General features: G+C 46.9%; 35 non-coding genes and 2 pseudogenes across 35 annotated transcripts; all 37 read right to left on the reverse strand.

Moving 5' to 3' along the window:
* On the reverse strand, positions 1 to 65 carry LOC124853107 (annotated as a pseudogene).
* A 178-nt stretch (positions 66 to 243) lies between these two features.
* Positions 244 to 357, reverse strand: LOC124853905. The gene has a single exon (XR_007034229.1). It is a non-coding gene; the product is annotated as a U5 spliceosomal RNA (small nuclear RNA).
* A 494-nt stretch (positions 358 to 851) lies between these two features.
* On the reverse strand, positions 852 to 1,039 carry LOC124854141. Its single transcript, XR_007034390.1, has one exon. It is a non-coding gene; the product is annotated as a U2 spliceosomal RNA (small nuclear RNA).
* Positions 1,040 to 1,213: 174 nt separating this feature from the next.
* LOC124853449 lies at positions 1,214 to 1,330 on the reverse strand. The gene has a single exon (XR_007033792.1). It is a non-coding gene; the product is annotated as a U5 spliceosomal RNA (small nuclear RNA).
* Positions 1,331 to 1,827: 497 nt separating this feature from the next.
* On the reverse strand, positions 1,828 to 2,015 carry LOC124854233. The gene has a single exon (XR_007034478.1). It is a non-coding gene; the product is annotated as a U2 spliceosomal RNA (small nuclear RNA).
* A 179-nt stretch (positions 2,016 to 2,194) lies between these two features.
* Positions 2,195 to 2,302, reverse strand: LOC124853895 (annotated as a pseudogene).
* A 496-nt stretch (positions 2,303 to 2,798) lies between these two features.
* LOC124854134 lies at positions 2,799 to 2,992 on the reverse strand. The gene has a single exon (XR_007034383.1). It is a non-coding gene; the product is annotated as a U2 spliceosomal RNA (small nuclear RNA).
* A 177-nt stretch (positions 2,993 to 3,169) lies between these two features.
* LOC124853154 lies at positions 3,170 to 3,282 on the reverse strand. Its single transcript, XR_007033497.1, has one exon. It is a non-coding gene; the product is annotated as a U5 spliceosomal RNA (small nuclear RNA).
* A 498-nt stretch (positions 3,283 to 3,780) lies between these two features.
* On the reverse strand, positions 3,781 to 3,971 carry LOC124852659. Its single transcript, XR_007033082.1, has one exon. It is a non-coding gene; the product is annotated as a U2 spliceosomal RNA (small nuclear RNA).
* Positions 3,972 to 4,146: 175 nt separating this feature from the next.
* LOC124853554 lies at positions 4,147 to 4,257 on the reverse strand. The gene has a single exon (XR_007033896.1). It is a non-coding gene; the product is annotated as a U5 spliceosomal RNA (small nuclear RNA).
* A 490-nt stretch (positions 4,258 to 4,747) lies between these two features.
* Positions 4,748 to 4,932, reverse strand: LOC124854403. Its single transcript, XR_007034647.1, has one exon. It is a non-coding gene; the product is annotated as a U2 spliceosomal RNA (small nuclear RNA).
* A 177-nt stretch (positions 4,933 to 5,109) lies between these two features.
* Positions 5,110 to 5,221, reverse strand: LOC124853297. Its single transcript, XR_007033640.1, has one exon. It is a non-coding gene; the product is annotated as a U5 spliceosomal RNA (small nuclear RNA).
* Positions 5,222 to 5,710: 489 nt separating this feature from the next.
* Positions 5,711 to 5,900, reverse strand: LOC124854140. The gene has a single exon (XR_007034389.1). It is a non-coding gene; the product is annotated as a U2 spliceosomal RNA (small nuclear RNA).
* Positions 5,901 to 6,077: 177 nt separating this feature from the next.
* On the reverse strand, positions 6,078 to 6,188 carry LOC124853375. The gene has a single exon (XR_007033718.1). It is a non-coding gene; the product is annotated as a U5 spliceosomal RNA (small nuclear RNA).
* Positions 6,189 to 6,681: 493 nt separating this feature from the next.
* LOC124854028 lies at positions 6,682 to 6,871 on the reverse strand. Its single transcript, XR_007034307.1, has one exon. It is a non-coding gene; the product is annotated as a U2 spliceosomal RNA (small nuclear RNA).
* A 177-nt stretch (positions 6,872 to 7,048) lies between these two features.
* On the reverse strand, positions 7,049 to 7,160 carry LOC124853363. The gene has a single exon (XR_007033706.1). It is a non-coding gene; the product is annotated as a U5 spliceosomal RNA (small nuclear RNA).
* A 499-nt stretch (positions 7,161 to 7,659) lies between these two features.
* Positions 7,660 to 7,849, reverse strand: LOC124854092. Its single transcript, XR_007034341.1, has one exon. It is a non-coding gene; the product is annotated as a U2 spliceosomal RNA (small nuclear RNA).
* A 176-nt stretch (positions 7,850 to 8,025) lies between these two features.
* On the reverse strand, positions 8,026 to 8,138 carry LOC124853318. The gene has a single exon (XR_007033661.1). It is a non-coding gene; the product is annotated as a U5 spliceosomal RNA (small nuclear RNA).
* A 493-nt stretch (positions 8,139 to 8,631) lies between these two features.
* LOC124854253 lies at positions 8,632 to 8,820 on the reverse strand. The gene has a single exon (XR_007034497.1). It is a non-coding gene; the product is annotated as a U2 spliceosomal RNA (small nuclear RNA).
* A 178-nt stretch (positions 8,821 to 8,998) lies between these two features.
* On the reverse strand, positions 8,999 to 9,111 carry LOC124853210. The gene has a single exon (XR_007033553.1). It is a non-coding gene; the product is annotated as a U5 spliceosomal RNA (small nuclear RNA).
* Positions 9,112 to 9,611: 500 nt separating this feature from the next.
* LOC124854116 lies at positions 9,612 to 9,801 on the reverse strand. Its single transcript, XR_007034365.1, has one exon. It is a non-coding gene; the product is annotated as a U2 spliceosomal RNA (small nuclear RNA).
* A 179-nt stretch (positions 9,802 to 9,980) lies between these two features.
* On the reverse strand, positions 9,981 to 10,092 carry LOC124853359. The gene has a single exon (XR_007033702.1). It is a non-coding gene; the product is annotated as a U5 spliceosomal RNA (small nuclear RNA).
* A 494-nt stretch (positions 10,093 to 10,586) lies between these two features.
* LOC124854113 lies at positions 10,587 to 10,777 on the reverse strand. Its single transcript, XR_007034362.1, has one exon. It is a non-coding gene; the product is annotated as a U2 spliceosomal RNA (small nuclear RNA).
* Positions 10,778 to 10,957: 180 nt separating this feature from the next.
* LOC124853299 lies at positions 10,958 to 11,069 on the reverse strand. The gene has a single exon (XR_007033642.1). It is a non-coding gene; the product is annotated as a U5 spliceosomal RNA (small nuclear RNA).
* A 507-nt stretch (positions 11,070 to 11,576) lies between these two features.
* Positions 11,577 to 11,766, reverse strand: LOC124854297. Its single transcript, XR_007034541.1, has one exon. It is a non-coding gene; the product is annotated as a U2 spliceosomal RNA (small nuclear RNA).
* Positions 11,767 to 11,943: 177 nt separating this feature from the next.
* Positions 11,944 to 12,058, reverse strand: LOC124853530. Its single transcript, XR_007033872.1, has one exon. It is a non-coding gene; the product is annotated as a U5 spliceosomal RNA (small nuclear RNA).
* A 500-nt stretch (positions 12,059 to 12,558) lies between these two features.
* Positions 12,559 to 12,750, reverse strand: LOC124854152. Its single transcript, XR_007034400.1, has one exon. It is a non-coding gene; the product is annotated as a U2 spliceosomal RNA (small nuclear RNA).
* Positions 12,751 to 12,929: 179 nt separating this feature from the next.
* LOC124853300 lies at positions 12,930 to 13,041 on the reverse strand. The gene has a single exon (XR_007033643.1). It is a non-coding gene; the product is annotated as a U5 spliceosomal RNA (small nuclear RNA).
* Positions 13,042 to 13,536: 495 nt separating this feature from the next.
* Positions 13,537 to 13,727, reverse strand: LOC124852701. The gene has a single exon (XR_007033124.1). It is a non-coding gene; the product is annotated as a U2 spliceosomal RNA (small nuclear RNA).
* A 180-nt stretch (positions 13,728 to 13,907) lies between these two features.
* On the reverse strand, positions 13,908 to 14,020 carry LOC124853211. Its single transcript, XR_007033554.1, has one exon. It is a non-coding gene; the product is annotated as a U5 spliceosomal RNA (small nuclear RNA).
* A 497-nt stretch (positions 14,021 to 14,517) lies between these two features.
* LOC124854093 lies at positions 14,518 to 14,707 on the reverse strand. The gene has a single exon (XR_007034342.1). It is a non-coding gene; the product is annotated as a U2 spliceosomal RNA (small nuclear RNA).
* Positions 14,708 to 14,883: 176 nt separating this feature from the next.
* Positions 14,884 to 14,994, reverse strand: LOC124853438. Its single transcript, XR_007033780.1, has one exon. It is a non-coding gene; the product is annotated as a U5 spliceosomal RNA (small nuclear RNA).
* A 498-nt stretch (positions 14,995 to 15,492) lies between these two features.
* On the reverse strand, positions 15,493 to 15,684 carry LOC124853094. Its single transcript, XR_007033475.1, has one exon. It is a non-coding gene; the product is annotated as a U2 spliceosomal RNA (small nuclear RNA).
* Positions 15,685 to 15,864: 180 nt separating this feature from the next.
* LOC124853822 lies at positions 15,865 to 15,974 on the reverse strand. Its single transcript, XR_007034160.1, has one exon. It is a non-coding gene; the product is annotated as a U5 spliceosomal RNA (small nuclear RNA).
* Positions 15,975 to 16,464: 490 nt separating this feature from the next.
* Positions 16,465 to 16,655, reverse strand: LOC124854332. Its single transcript, XR_007034576.1, has one exon. It is a non-coding gene; the product is annotated as a U2 spliceosomal RNA (small nuclear RNA).
* Positions 16,656 to 16,832: 177 nt separating this feature from the next.
* Positions 16,833 to 16,945, reverse strand: LOC124853212. Its single transcript, XR_007033555.1, has one exon. It is a non-coding gene; the product is annotated as a U5 spliceosomal RNA (small nuclear RNA).
* A 496-nt stretch (positions 16,946 to 17,441) lies between these two features.
* Positions 17,442 to 17,631, reverse strand: LOC124853597. Its single transcript, XR_007033937.1, has one exon. It is a non-coding gene; the product is annotated as a U2 spliceosomal RNA (small nuclear RNA).
* Positions 17,632 to 17,879: the final 248 nt, after the last annotated feature.

Raw genomic sequence — 17,879 nt, forward strand, 5'->3', positions numbered from 1 at the left:
ATCAGATATTAAACTGATAAGAACAGATACTACACTTGATCTTAGCCAAAAGGCCGAGAAGCGATAAGCCCCAAGTGTTGGATGTCCACGCCAAGCTCTTGGCACAAACTCACTTGTTGTGGTACCTGCCTCGTAGGTGTGCATAACAATGGCTGCTGCTTATCACCTCCGCCAAGCCCTCCTTTGTGGCGCTTGATTTCTGACCAAGACAGCCCTTTGACTTTTCACAATCTCATAAGGCCTCAGCCATACAGCAAAGCCTGCCAAAAATATATTCAACTCATGTTTGTTCCTTCACTCCACGAAGTCTTTAGTAAAAGGCGAAAGACTTGTGAGTTAAGAGAGAAACCAGAGTCAGCATGGCCCTCTGTTGAGAGCAGCAGAGGAGCCTCTCGGTCACAGTCACCACCTTCACGGTAGGCTCTCTTGCTTTCCGCATGTCAGATCCCAGTATGCAACATTCCAACCCGCCCCATCTGCCAACCAAAATTATACACGCCTTTATTACCTCCTGCCCTGACTACTGTGATTGGCTTTTTAAGCCTGCCTAAGCAATACATCCCTGAACCACTTACATTCGCTCCAAAATGCTGACTCTGGTTTCTCACCAAGTCTCCCAGAAGGTCTTGAGTGAAAGCAAGTTTCCATTCTTGACAAACGCTTCTAACTCAATTTGGAATCCAGTTCAAGCTCATTGTGACTCGTGCATGGTCACGCCACAAAGCAGTGAGCCATCAGAGCGGTTTCACACACTTTGTGTGCCAGGTCATACCTCACTTTCATTGAGCCAGTGTAGAATTCACTTTTGATACGCACAATTGTTTGAGTGTTTGGTTTTCTACAAGGTAAGAACAGAGTGCACCGCTCCCAGCGGCACTGCAATGCTAGGTCGATGCGAGAGAAAGGAGCAAGCTCCAAATTTCTGCCCTCATGCCAAAAATCTGCTTAATATGTAGTCCTCATATAGAGGACATATCAGATATTAAACTGATAAGAACAGATACTACACTTGATCTTAGCCAAAAGGCCGAGAAGCGATAAGCCCCAATGTTGGATGTCCACGCCAAGCTCTTGGCACAAATCTCACTTGTTGTGGTACCCGCTCGTAGGTGTGCATAACAATGGCTGCTGCTTATCACCTCCGCCCAAGCTCTCCTTTGTGGCGCTTGATTTCTGACCTAGACAGCTCTTTGACTTTTCACAATTTCATAAGGCTCAGCCATACAGCAAAGCCTCACAAAAATATATTCAACTCATGTTTGTTCCTCTCCACGGAAGTCTTTAGTAAAAGGCGAAAGACTTGTAAGGGCATGAAGAGAAACCAGAGTCAGCATGGCCTCTGTTGAGAGCAGCAGAGAGCCTCTCGGTCACAGTCACCACCTTCACGGTAGGCCCTCTTTGCTTTCCGCATGTCAGATCCCAGTATGCAACATTCCCAACCCGCCCCCATCTGCCAACCAAAATTATACACGTCTTTATTACCTCCTGCCCTGACTACTGTGATTGGCTTTTAAGCCTGCTCTAAGCAATACATCCCTGAACCACTTACATTCGCTCCAAAATGCTGACTCTGGTTTCTCACCAAGTCTCCCAGAAGGTCTTGAGTGAAAGCAAGTTTCCATTCTTGACAAACGCTTCTAACTCAATTTGGAATCCAGTTCAAGCTCATTGTGACCCCGTGCATGGTCACGTCACAAAGCAGTGAGCCATCAGAGCGGTTTCACACACTTGTGTGTGCCAGGCCGTACCTCACTTTCATTGAGCCAGTGTAGAATTCACTTTGATACGCGACAATTGTTTGAGTGTTTGGTTTTCTACAAGGTAAGAACAGAGTGCACCTTCCCAGCGGCACTGCAATGCTAGGTCGATGCGTGAGAGAAAGGAGCAAGCTCCAAATTCTGCCCTCATGCCAAAAATCTGCTTAATATGTAGTCCTCATATAGAGGACATATCAGATATTAAACTGATAAGAACAGATACTACACTTGATCTTAGCCAAAAGGCCGAGAAGCGATAAGCCCTAAAGTGTTGGATGTCCACGCCAAGCTCTTGGCACAAATCTCACTTGTTGTGGTACCTCGCTCGTAGGTGTGCATAACAATGGCTGCTGCTTATCACCTCCGCCCAAGCTCTCCTTTGTGGCGCTTGATTTCTGACCTAGACAGCTCTTTGACTTTTCACAATTAATAAGGCTCAGCCATACAGCAAAGCCTGCCAAAATATATTCAACTCATGTTTGTTCCTTCACGGAAGTCTTTAGTAAAGGCGAAAGACTTGTGCGTATGAAGAGAAACCAGAGTCAGCATGGCCCTCTGTTGAGAGCAGCAGAGGAGCCTCTCGGTCACAGTCACCACCTTCACGGTAGGCCTCTCTTTGCTTTCCGCATGTCAGATCCCAGTATGCAACATTCCCAACCCGCCCCATCTGCCAACCAAAATTATACACGTCTTTATTACCTCCTGCCCTGACTACTGTGATTGGCTTTTAAGCCTGCCTAAGCAATACATCCCTGAACCACTTACATTCGTCCAAAATGCTGACTCTGGTTTCTCACCAAGTCTCCCAGAAGGTCTTGAGTGAAAGCAAGTTTCCATTCTTGACAAACGCTTCTAACTCAATTTGGAATCCAGTTCAAGCTCATTGTGACCTCTGCATGGTCACGCTACTAAGCAGTGAGCCATCAGAGCGGTTTCACACACTTGTGTGTGCCAGGCCGTTACCTCACTTTCATTGAGCCAGTGTAGAATTCACTTTGATACGCGACAATTGTTTGAGTGTTTGGTTTTCACAAGGTAAGAACAGAGTGCACCGCTCCCAGCGGCACTGCAACGCTAGGTCGATGCGTGGAGAGAAAGGAGCAAGCTCCAAATTTCTGCCCTCATGCCAAAAAATCTCTGCTTAATATGTAGTCCTCATATAGAGGACATATCAGATATTAAACTGATAAGAACAGATACTACACTTGATCTTAGCCAAAAGGCCGAGAAGCGATAAGCCCCAAGTGTTGGATGTCCACGCCAAGCTCTTGGCACAAATCTCACTTGTTGTGGTACCCCGTCGTAGGTGTGCATAACAATGGCTGCTGCTTATCACCTCCGCCCAAGCTCTCCTTTGTGGCGCTTGATTTCTGACCTAGACAGCTCTTTGACTTTTCACACTTCATAAGGCTCAGCCATACAGCAAAGCCTGCCAAAAATATATTCAACTCATGTTTGTTCCTCTTCACGGAAGTCTTTAGTAAAAGGCGAAAGACTTGTGCGTTATGAAGAGAAACCAGAGTCAGCATGGCCCTCTGTTGGAGAGCAGCAGAGGAGCCTTCCGGTCACAGTCACCACCTTCACGGTAGGCCTCTTTTGCTTTCCGCATGTCAGATCCCAGTATGCAACATTCCCAACCCGCCCCATCTGCCAACCAAAATTATACACGCCTTTATTACCTCCTGCCCTGACTACTGTGATTGGCTTTTAAGCCTGCCTAAGCAATACATCCCTGAACCACTTACATTCGCTCCAAAATGCTGACTCTGGTTTCTCACCAAGTCTCCCAGAAGGTCTTGAGGAAAGCAAGTTTCCATTCTTGACAAACGCTTCTAACTCAATTTGGAATCCAGTTCAAGCTCATTGTGACCCCGTGCATGGTCACGTCACTAAGCAGTGAGCCATCAGAGCGGTTTCACACACTTGTGTGTGCCAGGCCGTTACCTCACTTTCATTGAGCCAGTGTAGAATTCACTTTGATACGCAACAATTGTTTGAGTGTTTGGTTTTCTACAAGGTAAGAACAGAGTGCACTGCTCCCAGCGGCACTGCAATGCTAGGTCGATGCTGGAGAGAAAGGAGCAAGCTCCAAATTTCTGCCCTCATGCCAAAAAATCTGCTTAATATGTAGTCCTCATATAGAGGACATATCAGATATTAAACTGATAAGAACAGATACTACACTTGATCTTAGCCAAAAGGCCGATAGGCGATAAGCCCCAAGTGTTGATGTCCACGCCAAGCCCTTGGCACAAATCTCACTTGTTGTGGTACCCCGTCAGAGGTGTGCATAACAATGGCTGCTGCTTATCACCTCCGCCCAAGCTCTCCTTTGTGGCGCTTGATTTCTGACCCAGACAGCTCTTTGACTTTTCACACTCATAAGGCTCAGCCATACAGCAAAGCCTGCCAAAAATATATTCAACTCATGTTTGTTCTCTCCACGGAAGTCTTTAGTAAAAGGCGAAAGACTTGTGCGCATGAAGAGAAACCAGAGTCAGCATGGCCTCTGTTGGAGAGCAGCAGAGGAGCCTCTCGGTCACAGTCACCACCTTCACGGTAGGCCTCTTTGCTTTCCGCATGTCAGATCCCAGTATGCAACATTCCCAACCCGCCCCATCTGCCAACCAAAATTATACACGCCTTTATTACCTCCTGCCCTGACTACTGTGATTGGCTTTGCCTGCCTAAGCAATACATCCCTGAACCACTTACATTCGCCTCCAAAATGCTGACTCTGGTTTCTCACCAAGTCTCCCAGAAGGTCTTGAGAAAGCAAGTTTCATTCTTGACAAACGCTTCTAACTCAATTTGGAATCCAGTTCAAGCTCATTGTGACCCCGTGCATGGTCACGCCACTAAGCAGTGAGCCATCAGAGCGGTTTCACACTTGTGTGTGCCAGGTCATACCTCACTTTCATTGAGCCAGTGTAGAATTCACTTTTGATACGCGACAATTGTTTGAGTGTTTGGTTTTCTACAAGGTAAGAACAGAGTGCACCGCTCCCAGCGGCACTGCAATGCTAGGTCGATGCGTGGAGAGAAAGGAGCAAGCTCCAAATCACCCTCATGCCAAAAATCTGCTTAATATGTAGTCCTCATATAGAGGACATATCAGATATTAAACTGATAAGAACAGATACTACACTTGATCTTAGCCAAAAGGCCGAGCGATAAGCCCCAAGTGTTGATGTCCACGCCAAGCTCTTGGCACAAATCTCACTTGTTGTGGTACCCTGCTCTAGGTGTGCATAACAATGGCTGCTGCTTATCACCTCCGCCCAAAGCCTCCTTTGTGGCGCTTGATTTCTGACCTAGACAGCTCTTTGACTTTTCACAATTTCATAAGGCTCAGCCATACAGCAAAGCCTGCCAAAATATATTCAACTCATGTTTGTTCCTCTCCACGGAAGTCTTTAGTAAAAGGCGAAAGACTTGTGCGTTATGAAGAGAAACCAGAGTCAGCATGGCCTCTGTTGGAGAGCAGCAGAGGAGCCTCTCGGTCACAGTCACCACCTTCACGGTAGGCCTCTCGCTTTCCGCATGTCAGATCCCAGTATGCAACATTCCCAACCCGCCCCATCTGCCAACCAAAATTATACACGCTTTATTACCTCCTGCCCTGACTACTGTGATTGGCTTTTAAGCCTGCCTAAGCAATACATCCCTGAACCACTTACATTCGCTCCAAAATGCTGACTCTGGTTTCTCACCAAGTCTCCCAGAAGGTCTTGAGGAAAGCAAGTTTCATTCTTGACAAACGCTTCTAACTCAATTTGGAATCCAGTTCAAGCTCATTGTGACCCTGCATGGTCACGCCACAAAGCAGTGAGCCATCAGAGCGGTTTCACACACTTGTGTGTGCCAGGCCGTTACTCCATTTCATTGAGCCAGTGTAGAATTCATTTGATACGCGACAATTGTTTGAGTGTTTGGTTTTCTACAAGGTAAGAACAGAGTGCACCGCTCCCAGCGGCACTGCAATGCTAGGTCGATGCGTGAGAGAAAGGAGCAAGCTCCAAATTTCTGCCCCTCATGCCAAAATCTGCTTAATATGTAGTCCTCATATAGAGGACATATCAGATATTAAACTGATAAGAACAGATACTACACTTGATCTTAGCCAAAAGGCCGAGAAGCGATAAGCCCCAAGTGTTGGATGTCCACGCAGCTCTTGGCACAAATCTCACTTGTTGTGGTACCCTGCTCGTAGGGTGTGCATAACAATGGCTGCTGCTTATCACCTCCGCCCAAGCTCTCCTTTGTGGCGCTTGATTTCTGACCTAGACAGCCTTTTGACTTTTCACACTCTATAAGGCTCAGCCATACAGCAAAGCCTGCCAAAATATATTCAACTCATGTTTGTTCCTCTCCACGGAAGTCTTTAGTAAAAGGCGAAAGACTTGTGCGTATGAAGAGAAACCAGAGTCAGCATGGCCCTCTGTTGAGAGCAGCAGAGGAGCTCCTCGGTCACAGTCACCACCTTCACGGTAGGCCTCTCTTGCTTTCCGCATGTCAGATCCCAGTATGCAACATTCCCAACCCGCCCCATCTGCCAACCAAAATTATACACGCCTTTATTACCTCCTGCCCTGACTACTGTGATTGGCTTTAAGCCTGCCTAAGCAATACATCCCTGAACCACTTACATTCGCTCCAAAATGCTGACTCTGGTTTCTCACCAAGTCTCCCAGAAGGTCTTGAGGAAAGCAAGTTTCCATTCTTGACAAACGCTTCTAACTCAATTTGGAATCCAGTTCAAGCTCATTGTGACCCTGCATGGTCACGCCACTAAGCAGTGAGCCATCAGAGCGGTTTCACACACTTGTGTGTGCCAGGCCGTACCTCAGTTTCATTGAGCCAGTGTAGAATTCACTTTGATACGCGACAATTGTTTGAGTGTTTGGTTTTCTACAAGGTAAGAACAGAGTGCACCGTTCCCAGCGGCACTGCAATGCTAGGTCGATGCGTGGAGAGAAAGGAGCAAGCTCCAAATTTCTGCCCTCATGCCAAAATCTGCTTAATATGTAGTCCTCATATAGAGGACATATCAGATATTAAACTGATAAGAACAGATACTACACTTGATCTTAGCCAAAAGGCCGAGAAGCGATAAGCCCCAAGTGTTGGATGTCCACGCAAGCTCTTGGCACAAATCTCACTTGTTGTGGTACCCGTCGGAGGTGTGCATAACAATGGCTGCTGCTTATCACCTCCGCCCCAAGCTCTCCTTTGTGGCGCTTGATTTCTGACCTAGACAGCTCTTTGACTTTTCACAATTTCATAAGGCTCAGCCATACAGCAAAGCCTGCCAAAAATATATTCAACTCATGTTTGTTCCTTTCCACGGAAGTCTTTAGTAAAAGGCGAAAGACTTGTGCGTATGAAGAGAAACCAGAGTCAGCATGGCCCTCTGTTGGAGAGCAGCAGAGGAGCCTCTCGGTCACAGTCACCACCTTCACGGTAGGCCTCTTGCTTTCCGCATGTCAGATCCCAGTATGCAACATTCCCAACCCGCCCCATCTGCCAACCAAAATTATACACGTCTTTATTACCTCCTGCCCTGACTACTGTGATTGGCTTTTAAGCCTGCCTAAGCAATACATCCCTGAACCACTTACATTCGCCTCCAAAATGCTGACTCTGGTTTCTCACCAAGTCTCCCAGAAGGTCTTGAGTGAAAGCAAGTTTCCATTCTTGACAAACGCTTCTAACTCAATTTGGAATCCAGTTCAAGCTCATTGTGACTCCTGCATGGTCACGTCACTAAGCAGTGAGCCATCAGAGCGGTTTCACACACTTGTGTGTGCCAGGCCGTTACCTCAGTTTCATTGAGCCAGTGTAGAATTCACTTTTGATACGCGACGAAATTGTTTGAGTGTTTGGTTTTCACAAGGTAAGAACAGAGTGCACCGCTCCCAGCGGCACTGCAATGCTAGGTCGATGCGTGGAGAGAAAGGAGCAAGCTCCAAATTTCTGCCCTCATGCCAAAATCTGCTTAATATGTAGTCCTCATATAGAGGACATATCAGATATTAAACTGATAAGAACAGATACTACACTTGATCTTAGCCAAAAGGCCGAGAAGCGATAAGCCCCAAGTGTTGGATGTCCACGCCAAGCTCTGGCACAAATCTCACTTGTTGTGGTACCCCGCTGTAGGTGTGCATAACAATGGCTGCTGCTTATCACCTCCGCCCAAGCTCTCCTTTGTGGCGCTTGATTTCTGACCTAGACAGCTCTTTGACTTTTCACATTTCATAAGGCTCAGCCATACAGCAAAGCCTGCCCAAAATATATTCAACTCATGTTTGTTCCTCTCCACGGAAGTCTTTAGTAAAAGGCGAAAGACTTGTGCGTTATGAAGAGAAACCAGAGTCAGCATGGCTCCTCTGTTGAGAGCAGCAGAGGAGCCTCTCGGTCACAGTCACCACCTTCACGGTAGGCCTCTCTTTGCTTTCCGCATGTCAGATCCCAGTATGCAACATTCCCAACCCGCCCCATCTGCCAACCAAAATTATACACGTCTTTATTACCTCCTGCCCTGACTACTGTGATTGGCTTTAAGCCTGCCTAAGCAATACATCCCTGAACCACTTACATTCGCTCCAAAATGCTGACTTGGTTTCTCACCAAGTCTCCCAGAAGGTCTTGAGGAAAGCAAGTTTCATTCTTGACAAACGCTTCTAACTCAATTTGGAATCCAGTTCAAGCTCATTGTGACCTGCATGGTCACGCCACTAAGCAGTGAGCCATCAGAGCGGTTTCACACACTTGTGTGTGCCAGGCCGTTACCTCACTTTCATTGAGCCAGTGTAGAATTCACTTTGATACGCGACAATTGTTTGAGTGTTTGGTTTTCTACAAGGTAAGAACAGAGTGCACCGTTCCCAAGCCACTGCAATGCTAGGTCGATGCGTGGAGAGAAAGGAGCAAGCTCCAAATTTCTGCCCTCATGCAAAAATCTGCTTAATATGTAGTCCTCATATAGAGGACATATCAGATATTAAACTGATAAGAACAGATACTACACTTGATCTTAGCCAAAAGGCCGAGAAGCGATAAGCCCCAAGTGTTGGATGTCCACGCCAAGCTCTTGGCACAAATCTCACTTGTTGTGGTACCCTGCTCGTAGGTGTGCATAACAATGGCTGCTGCTTATCACCTCCGCCCAAGCTCTCCTTTGTGGCGCTTGATTTCTGACCTAGACAGCTCTTTGACTTTTCACACTTCATAAGGCTCAGCCATACAGCAAAGCCTGCCAAAAATATATTCAACTCATGTTTGTTCCTCTCCACGGAAGTCTTTAGTAAAAGGCGAAAGACTTGTGCGTTATGAAGAGAAACCAGAGTCAGCATGGCCCTCTGTTGGAGAGCAGCAGAGGAGCCTCTCGGTCACAGTCACCACCTTCACGGTAGGCCCCTCTTTGCTTTCCGCATGTCAGATCCCAGTATGCAACATTCCCAACCCGCCCCCATCTGCCAACCAAAATTATACACGCCTTTATTACCTCCTGCCCTGACTACTGTGATTGGCTTTTAAGCCTGCCTAAGCAATACATCCCTGAACCACTTACATCTCGCTCCAAAATGCTGACTCTGGTTTCTCACCAAGTCTCCCAGAAGGTCTTGAGTGAAAGCAAGTTTCATTCTTGACAAACGCTTCTAACTCAATTTGGAATCCAGTTCAAGCTCATTGTGACTCGTGCATGGTCACGTCACTAAGCAGTGAGCCATCAGAGCGGTTTCACACACTTGTGTGTGCCAGGCCGTTACCTCAGTTTCATTGAGCCAGTGTAGAATTCACTTTGATACGCGACAATTGTTTGAGTGTTTGGTTTTCTACAAGGTAAGAACAGAGTGCACCGCTCCCAGCGGCACTGCAATGCTAGGTCGATGCGGGAGAGAAAGGAGCAAGCTCCAAATTACTGCCCTCATGCCAAAAATCTGCTTAATATGTAGTCCTCATATAGAGGACATATCAGATATTAAACTGATAAGAACAGATACTACACTTGATCTTAGCCAAAAGGCCGAGAAGCGATAAGCCCCAAGTGTTGGATGTCCACGCCAAGCTCTTGGCACAAATCTCACTTGTTGTGGTACCTCGCTCAGAGGTGTGCATAACAATGGCTGCTGCTTATCACCTCCGCCCAAGCTCTCCTTTGTGGCGCTTGATTTCTGACCTAGACAGCTCTTTGACTTTTCACAATTTCATAAGGCTCAGCCATACAGCAAAGCCTGCCAAAAATATATTCAACTCATGTTTGTTCCTCTCCACGGAAGTCTTTAGTAAAAGGCGAAAGACTTGTGCAAGTGAAGAGAAACCAGAGTCAGCATGGCCTCTGTTGAGAGCAGCAGAGGAGCCTCTCGTCACAGTCACCACCTTCACGGTAGGCCTCTTTGCTTTCCGCATGTCAGATCCCAGTATGCAACATTCCCAACCCGCCCCCATCTGCCAACCAAAATTATACACGTCTTTATTACCTCCTGCCCTGACTACTGTGATTGGCTTTAAGCCTGCCTAAGCAATACATCCCTGAACCACTTACATTCGCCCCAAAATGCTGACTCTGGTTTCTCACCAAGTCTCCCAGAAGGTCTTGAGGAAAGCAAGTTTCCATTCTTGACAAACGCTTCTAACTCAATTTGGAATCCAGTTCAAGCTCATTGTGACCCCTGCATGGTCACGTCACTAAGCAGTGAGCCATCAGAGCGGTTTCACACACTTGTGTGTGCCAGGCCGTTACCTCAGTTTCATTGAGCCAGTGTAGAATTCACTTTTGATACGCGACAATTGTTTGAGTGTTTGGTTTTCTACAAGGTAAGAACAGAGTGCACCGTTCCCAGCGGCACTGCAATGCTAGGTCGATGCGTGGAGAGAAAGGAGCAAGCTCCAAATTTACTGCCCTCATGCCAAAATCTGCTTAATATGTAGTCCTCATATAGAGGACATATCAGATATTAAACTGATAAGAACAGATACTACACTTGATCTTAGCCAAAAGGCCGAGAAGCGATAAGCCCCAAGTGTTGGATGTCCACGCCAAGCTCTTGGCACAAATCTCACTTGTTGTGGTACCTGTCTCGTAGGTGTGCATAACAATGGCTGCTGCTTATCACCTCCGCCCAAGCTCTCCTTTGTGGCGCTTTGATTTCTGACCTAGACAGCTCTTTGACTTTTCACACTTTCATAAGGCTCAGCCATACAGCAAAGCCTGCCAAAATATATTCAACTCATGTTTGTTCCTCTCCACGGAAGTCTTTAGTAAAAGGCGAAAGACTTGTGCGTTATGAAGAGAAACCAGAGTCAGCATGGCCTCTGTTGGAGAGCAGCAGAGGAGCCTCTCGGTCACAGTCACCACCTTCACGGTAGGCCTCTCTTTGCTTTCCGCATGTCAGATCCCAGTATGCAACATTCCCAACCCGCCCCCATCTGCCAACCAAAATTATACACGTCTTTATTACCTCCTGCCCTGACTACTGTGATTGGCTTTTAAGCCTGCCTAAGCAATACATCCCTGAACCACTTACATTCGGCTCCAAAATGCTGACTCTGGTTTCTCACCAAGTCTCCCAGAAGGTCTTGAGGAAAGCAAGTTTCCATTCTTGACAAACGCTTCTAACTCAATTTGGAATCCAGTTCAAGCTCATTGTGACTCCCGTGCATGGTCACGCACGTCACTAAGCAGTGAGCCATCAGGAGCGGTTTCACACACTTGTGTGTGCCAGGCCGTTACCTCACTTTCATTGAGCCAGTGTAGAATTCACTTTTGATACGCGACAATTGTTTGAGTGTTTGGTTTTCTACAAGGTAAGAACAGAGTGCACTGCTCCCAGCGGCACTGCAATGCTAGGTCGATCGTGGAGAGAAAGGAGCAAGCTCCAAATTTCTGCCCTCATGCCAAAAATCTGCTTAATATGTAGTCCCCATATAGAGGACATATCAGATATTAAACTGATAAGAACAGATACTACACTTGATCTTAGCCAAAAGGCCGAGAAGCGATAAGCCCCAAGTGTTGGATGTCCACGCCAAGCTCTTGGCACAAATCTCACTTGTTGTGGTACCCCGCTCGTAGGTGTGCATAACAATGGCTGCTGCTTATCACCTCCGCCCCAAGCTCTCCTTTGTGGCGCTTGATTTCTGACCTAGACAGCTCTTTGACTTTTCACACTCTCATAAGGCTCAGCCATACAGCAAAGCCTCACAAAATATATTCAACTCATGTTTGTTCCTTTCCACGGAAGTCTTTAGTAAAAGGCGAAAGACTTGTGCTGCAGGAAGAGAAACCAGAGTCAGCATGGCCCTCTGTTGGAGAGCAGCAGAGGAGCCTCTCGGTCACAGTCACCACCTTCACGGTAGGCCTCTTTGCTTTCCGCATGTCAGATCCCAGTATGCAACATTCCCAACCCGCCCCATCTGCCAACCAAAATTATACACGCCTTTATTACCTCCTGCCCTGACTACTGTGATTGGCTTTTAAGCCTGCTCTAAGCAATACATCCCTGAACCACTTACATTCGCCTCCAAAATGCTGACTCTGGTTTCTCACCAAGTCTCCCAGAAGGTCTTGAGTGAAAGCAAGTTTCCATTCTTGACAAACGCTTCTAACTCAATTTGGAATCCAGTTCAAGCTCATTGTGACCCCTGCATGGTCACGCCACTAAGCAGTGAGCCATCAGAGCGGTTTCACACACTTGTGTGTGCCAGGCCGATACCTCAGTTTCATTGAGCCAGTGTAGAATTCACTTTTGATACGCGACAATTGTTTGAGTGTTTGGTTTTCTACAAGGTAAGAACAGAGTGCACCGCTCCCAGCGGCACTGCAATGCTAGGTCGATGCGTTGGAGAGAAAGGAGCAAGCTCCAAATTACTGCCCCTCATGCCAAAATCTGCTTAATATGTAGTCCTCATATAGAGGACATATCAGATATTAAACTGATAAGAACAGATACTACACTTGATCTTAGCCAAAAGGCCGAGAAGCTATAAGCCCCAAGTGTTGATGTCCACGCCAAGCTCTTGGCACAAATCTCACTTGTTGTGGTACCCCGTTCGTAGGTGTGCATAACAATGGCTGCTGCTTATCACCTCCGCCCAAGCTCTCCTTTGTGGCGCTTGATTTCTGACCTAGACAGCTCTTTGACTTTTCACAATCTTCATAAGGCTCAGCCATACAGCAAAGCCTGCCAAAATATATTCAACTCATGTTTGTTCCTCTCCACGGAAGTCTTTAGTAAAAGGCGAAAGACTTGTGCGTTATGAAGAGAAACCAGAGTCAGCATGGCCCTCTGTTGAGAGCAGCAGAGGAGCCTCTCTGGTCACAGTCACCACCTTCACGGTAGGCCCTCTTTGCTTTCCGCATGTCAGATCCCAGTATGCAACATTCCCAACCCGCCCCATCTGCCAACCAAAATTATACACGCCTTTATTACTCCTGCCCTGACTACTGTGATTGGCTTTAAGCCTGCCTAAGCAATACATCCCTGAACCACTTACATTCGCTCCAAAATGCTGACTCTGGTTTCTCACCAAGTCTCCCAGAAGGTCTTGAGTGAAAGCAAGTTTCCATTCTGACAAACGCTTCTAACTCAATTTGAATCCAGTTCAAGCTCATTGTGACCCCTGCATGGTCACGCCACTAAGCAGTGAGCCATCAGAGCGGTTTCACACACTTGTGTGTGCCAGGCCGTTACCTCAGTTTCATTGAGCCAGTGTAGAATTCACTTTTGATACGCGACAATTGTTTGAGTGTTTGGTTTTCTACAAGGTAAGAACAGAGTGCACCGCTCCCAGCGGCACTGCAATGCTAGGTCGATGCGTGGAGAGAAAGGAGCAAGCTCCAAATTTCTGCCCTCATGCCAAAAATCTGCTTAATATGTAGTCCTCATATAGAGGACATATCAGATATTAAACTGATAAGAACAGATACTACACTTGATCTTAGCCAAAAGGCCGAGAAGCGATAAGCCCCAAGTGTTGGATGTCCACGCCAAGCTCTTGGCACAAATCTCACTTGTTGTGGTACCCCGCTCGTAGGTGCGATAACAATGGCTGCTGCTTATCACCTCCGCCCAAGCTCTCCTTTGGTGGCGCTTTGATTTCTGACCTAGACAGCTCTTTGACTTTTCACAACTTCATAAGGCTCAGCCATACAGCAAAGCCTGCCAAAAATATATTCAACTCATGTTTGTTCCTCTCCACGGAAGTCTTTAGTAAAAGGCGAAAGACTTGTGCGTTATGAAGAGAAACCAGAGTCAGCATGGCCCTCTGTTGGAGAGCAGCAGAGGAGCCTCTCGTCACAGTCACCACCTTCACGGTAGGCCTCTTTGCTTTCCGCATGTCAGATCCCAGTATGCAACATTCCCAACCCGCCCCCATCTGCCAACCAAAATTATACACGTCTTTATTACCTCCTGCCCTGACTACTGTGATTGGCTTTAAGCCTGCCTAAGCAATACATCCCTGAACCACTTACATTCGCTCTCCAAAATGCTGACTCTGGTTTCTCACCAAGTCTCCCAGAAGGTCTTGAGGAAAGCAAGTTTCCATTCTTGACAAACGCTTCTAACTCAATTTTGGAATCCAGTTCAAGCTCATTGTGACCTGCATGGTCACGCCACTAAGCAGTGAGCCATCAGAGCGGTTTCACACACTTGTGTGTGCCAGGCCGTTACCTCAGTTTCATTGAGCCAGTGTAGAATTCACTTTTGATACGCGACAATTGTTTGAGTGTTTGGTTTTCTACAAGGTAAGAACAGAGTGCACCGCTCCCAGCGGCACTGCAATGCTAGGTCGATGCGTGGAGAGAAAGGAGCAAGCTCCAAATTTCTGCCCTCATGCCAAAATCTGCTTAATATGTAGTCCTCATATAGAGGACATATCAGATATTAAACTGATAAGAACAGATACTACACTTGATCTTAGCCAAAAGGCCGAGAAGCGATAAGCCCCAAGTGTTGATGTCCACGCCAAGCTCTTGGCACAAATCTCACTTGTTGTGGTACCCCGTTCGGAGGTGTGTAACAATGGCTGCTGCTTATCACCTCCGCCCAAGCTCTCCTTTGTGGCGCTTGATTTCTGACCTAGACAGCTCTTTGACTTTTCACAATTTCATAAGGCTCAGCCATACAGCAAAGCCTGCCAAAAATATATTCAACTCATGTTTGTTCCTCTCCACGGAAGTCTTTAGTAAAAGGCGAAAGACTTGTGCGTAGAAGAGAAACCAGAGTCAGCATGGCCCTCTGTTGGAGAGCAGCAGAGGAGCCTCTCGGTCACAGTCACCACCTTCACGGTAGGCCTCTTTGCTTTCCGCATGTCAGATCCCAGTATGCAACATTCCCAACCCGCCCCATCTGCCAACCAAAATTATACACGCTTTATTACCTCCTGCCCTGACTACTGTGATTGGCTTTAAGCCTGCTCTAAGCAATACATCCCTGAACCACTTACATTCGCTTCCAAAATGCTGACTCTGGTTTCTCACCAAGTCTCCCAGAAGGTCTTGAGTGAAAGCAAGTTTCCATTCTTGACAAACGCTTCTAACTCAATTTGGAATCCAGTTCAAGCTCATTGTGACCCCTGCATGGTCACGCCACTAAGCAGTGAGCCATCAGAGCGGTTTCACACACTTGTGTGTGCCAGGCCGATACCTCAGTTTCATTGAGCCAGTGTAGAATTCACTTTTGATACGCGACAATTGTTTGAGTGTTTGGTTTTCTACAAGGTAAGAACAGAGTGCACCGCTCCCAGCGGCACTGCAATGCTAGGTCGATGCGTGGAGAGAAAGGAGCAAGCTCCAAATTTCTGCCCCTCATGCCAAAAATCTGCTTAATATGTAGTCCTCATATAGAGGACATATCAGATATTAAACTGATAAGAACAGATACTACACTTGATCTTAGCCAAAAGGCCGAGAAGCGATAAGCCCCAAGTGTTGGATGTCCACGCTAAGCTCTTGGCACAAATCTCACTTGTTGTGGTACCCCGCTCGTAGGTGTGCATAACAATGGCTGCTGCTTATCACCTCCGCCCAAGCTCTCCTTTGTGGCGCTTTGATTTCTGACCTAGACAGCTCTTTGACTTTTCACAATTTCATAAGGCTCAGCCATACAGCAAAGCCTGCCAAAAATATATTCAACTCATGTTTGTTCCTTTCCACGGAAGTCTTTAGTAAAGTAAAGACTTGTGCGTAATGAAGAGAAACCAGAGTCAGCATGGCCCTCTGTTGGAGAGCAGCAGAGGAGCCTCGGTCACAGTCACCACCTTCACGGTAGGCCTCTTTGCTTTCCGCATGTCAGATCCCAGTATGCAACATTCCCAACCCGCCCCCATCTGCCAACCAAAATTATACACGTCTTTATTACCTCCTGCCCTGACTACTGTGATTGGTTTAAGCCTGCCTAAGCAATACATCCCTGAACCACTTACATTCGCTCCAAAATGCTGACTCTGGTTTTCACCAAGTCTCCCAGAAGGTCTTGAGTGAAAGCAAGTTTCCATTCTTGACAAACGCTTCTAACTCAATTTGAATCCAGTTCAAGCTCATTGTGACCCTGCATGGTCACGCCACTAAGCAGTGAGCCATCAGAGCGGTTTCACACACTTGTGTGCCAGGCCGTTACCTCAGTTTCATTGAGCCAGTGTAGAATTCACTTTTGATACGCGACAATTGTTTGAGTGTTTGGTTTTCTACAAGGTAAGAACAGAGTGCACCGTTCCCAGCGGCACTGCAATGCTAGGTCGATGCGTGGAGAGAAAGGAGCAAGCTCCAAATTTCTGCCCTCATGCCAAAAATCTGCTTAATATGTAGTCCTCATATAGAGGACATATCAGATATTAAACTGATAAGAACAGATACTACACTTGATCTTAGCCAAAAGGCCGAGAAGCGATAAGCCCCAAGTGTTGATGTCCACGCCATGCTCTTGGCACAAATCTCACTTGTTGTGGTACCCCGTCAGAGGTGTGCATAACAATGGCTGCTGCTTATCACCTCCGCCCAAGCTCTCCTTTGTGGCGCTTGATTTCTGACCTAGACAGCTCTTTGACTTTTTCACACTTCATAAGGCTCAGCCATACAGCAAAGCCTGCCAAAAATATATTCAACTCATGTTTGTTCCTCTCCACGGAAGTCTTTAGTAAAAGGCGAAAGACTTGTGCGTTATGAAGAGAAACCAGAGTCAGCATGGCCTCTGTTGGAGAGCAGCAGAGGAGCCCTCGGTCACAGTCACCACCTTCACGGTAGGCCTCTCTTGCTTTCCGCATGTCAGATCCCAGTATGCAACATTCCCAACCCGCCCCATCTGCCAACCAAAATTATACACGCCTTATTACCTCCTGCCCTGACTACTGTGATTGGCTTTTAAGCCTGCCTAAGCAATACATCCCTGAACCACTTTACATTCGCTCCAAAATGCTGACTCTGGTTTCTCACCAAGTCTCCCAGAAGGTCTTGAGGAAAGCAAGTTTCCATTCTTGACAAACGCTTCTAACTCAATTTGGAATCCAGTTCAAGCTCATTGTGACCCCGCATGGTCACAGCCACTAAAGCAGTGAGCCATCAGAGCGGTTTCACACACTTGTGTGTGCCAGGCCGTTACCTCAGTTTCATTGAGCCAGTGTAGAATTCACTTTGATACGCGACAATTGTTTGAGTGTTTGGTTTTCTACAAGGTAAGAACAGAGTGCACCGTTCCCAGCGGCACTGCAATGCTAGGTCGATGCGTGAGAGAAAGGAGCAAGCTCCAAATTTCTGCCCTCATGCCAAAAATCTGCTTAATATGTAGTCCTCATATAGAGGACATATCAGATATTAAACTGATAAGAACAGATACTACACTTGATCTTAGCCAAAAGGCCGAGAAGCGATAAGCCCCAAGTGTTGGATGTCCACGCCAAGCTCTTGGCACAAATCTCACTTGTTGTGGTACCCCGTTCGTAGGTGTGCATAACAATGGCTGCTGCTTATCACCTCCGCCCAAGCTCTCCTTGTGGCGCTTGATTTCTGACCTAGACAGCTCTTTGACTTTTCACAATTTCATAAGGCTCAGCCATACAGCAAAGCCTGCCAAAAATATATTCAACTCATGTTTGTTCCTCTCCACGGAAGTCTTTAGT

This window comes from Hippoglossus stenolepis, chromosome 10, assembly GCF_022539355.2.
Source record: "Hippoglossus stenolepis isolate QCI-W04-F060 chromosome 10, HSTE1.2, whole genome shotgun sequence".
Lineage (NCBI taxonomy): Eukaryota > Metazoa > Chordata > Actinopteri > Pleuronectiformes > Pleuronectidae > Hippoglossus > Hippoglossus stenolepis.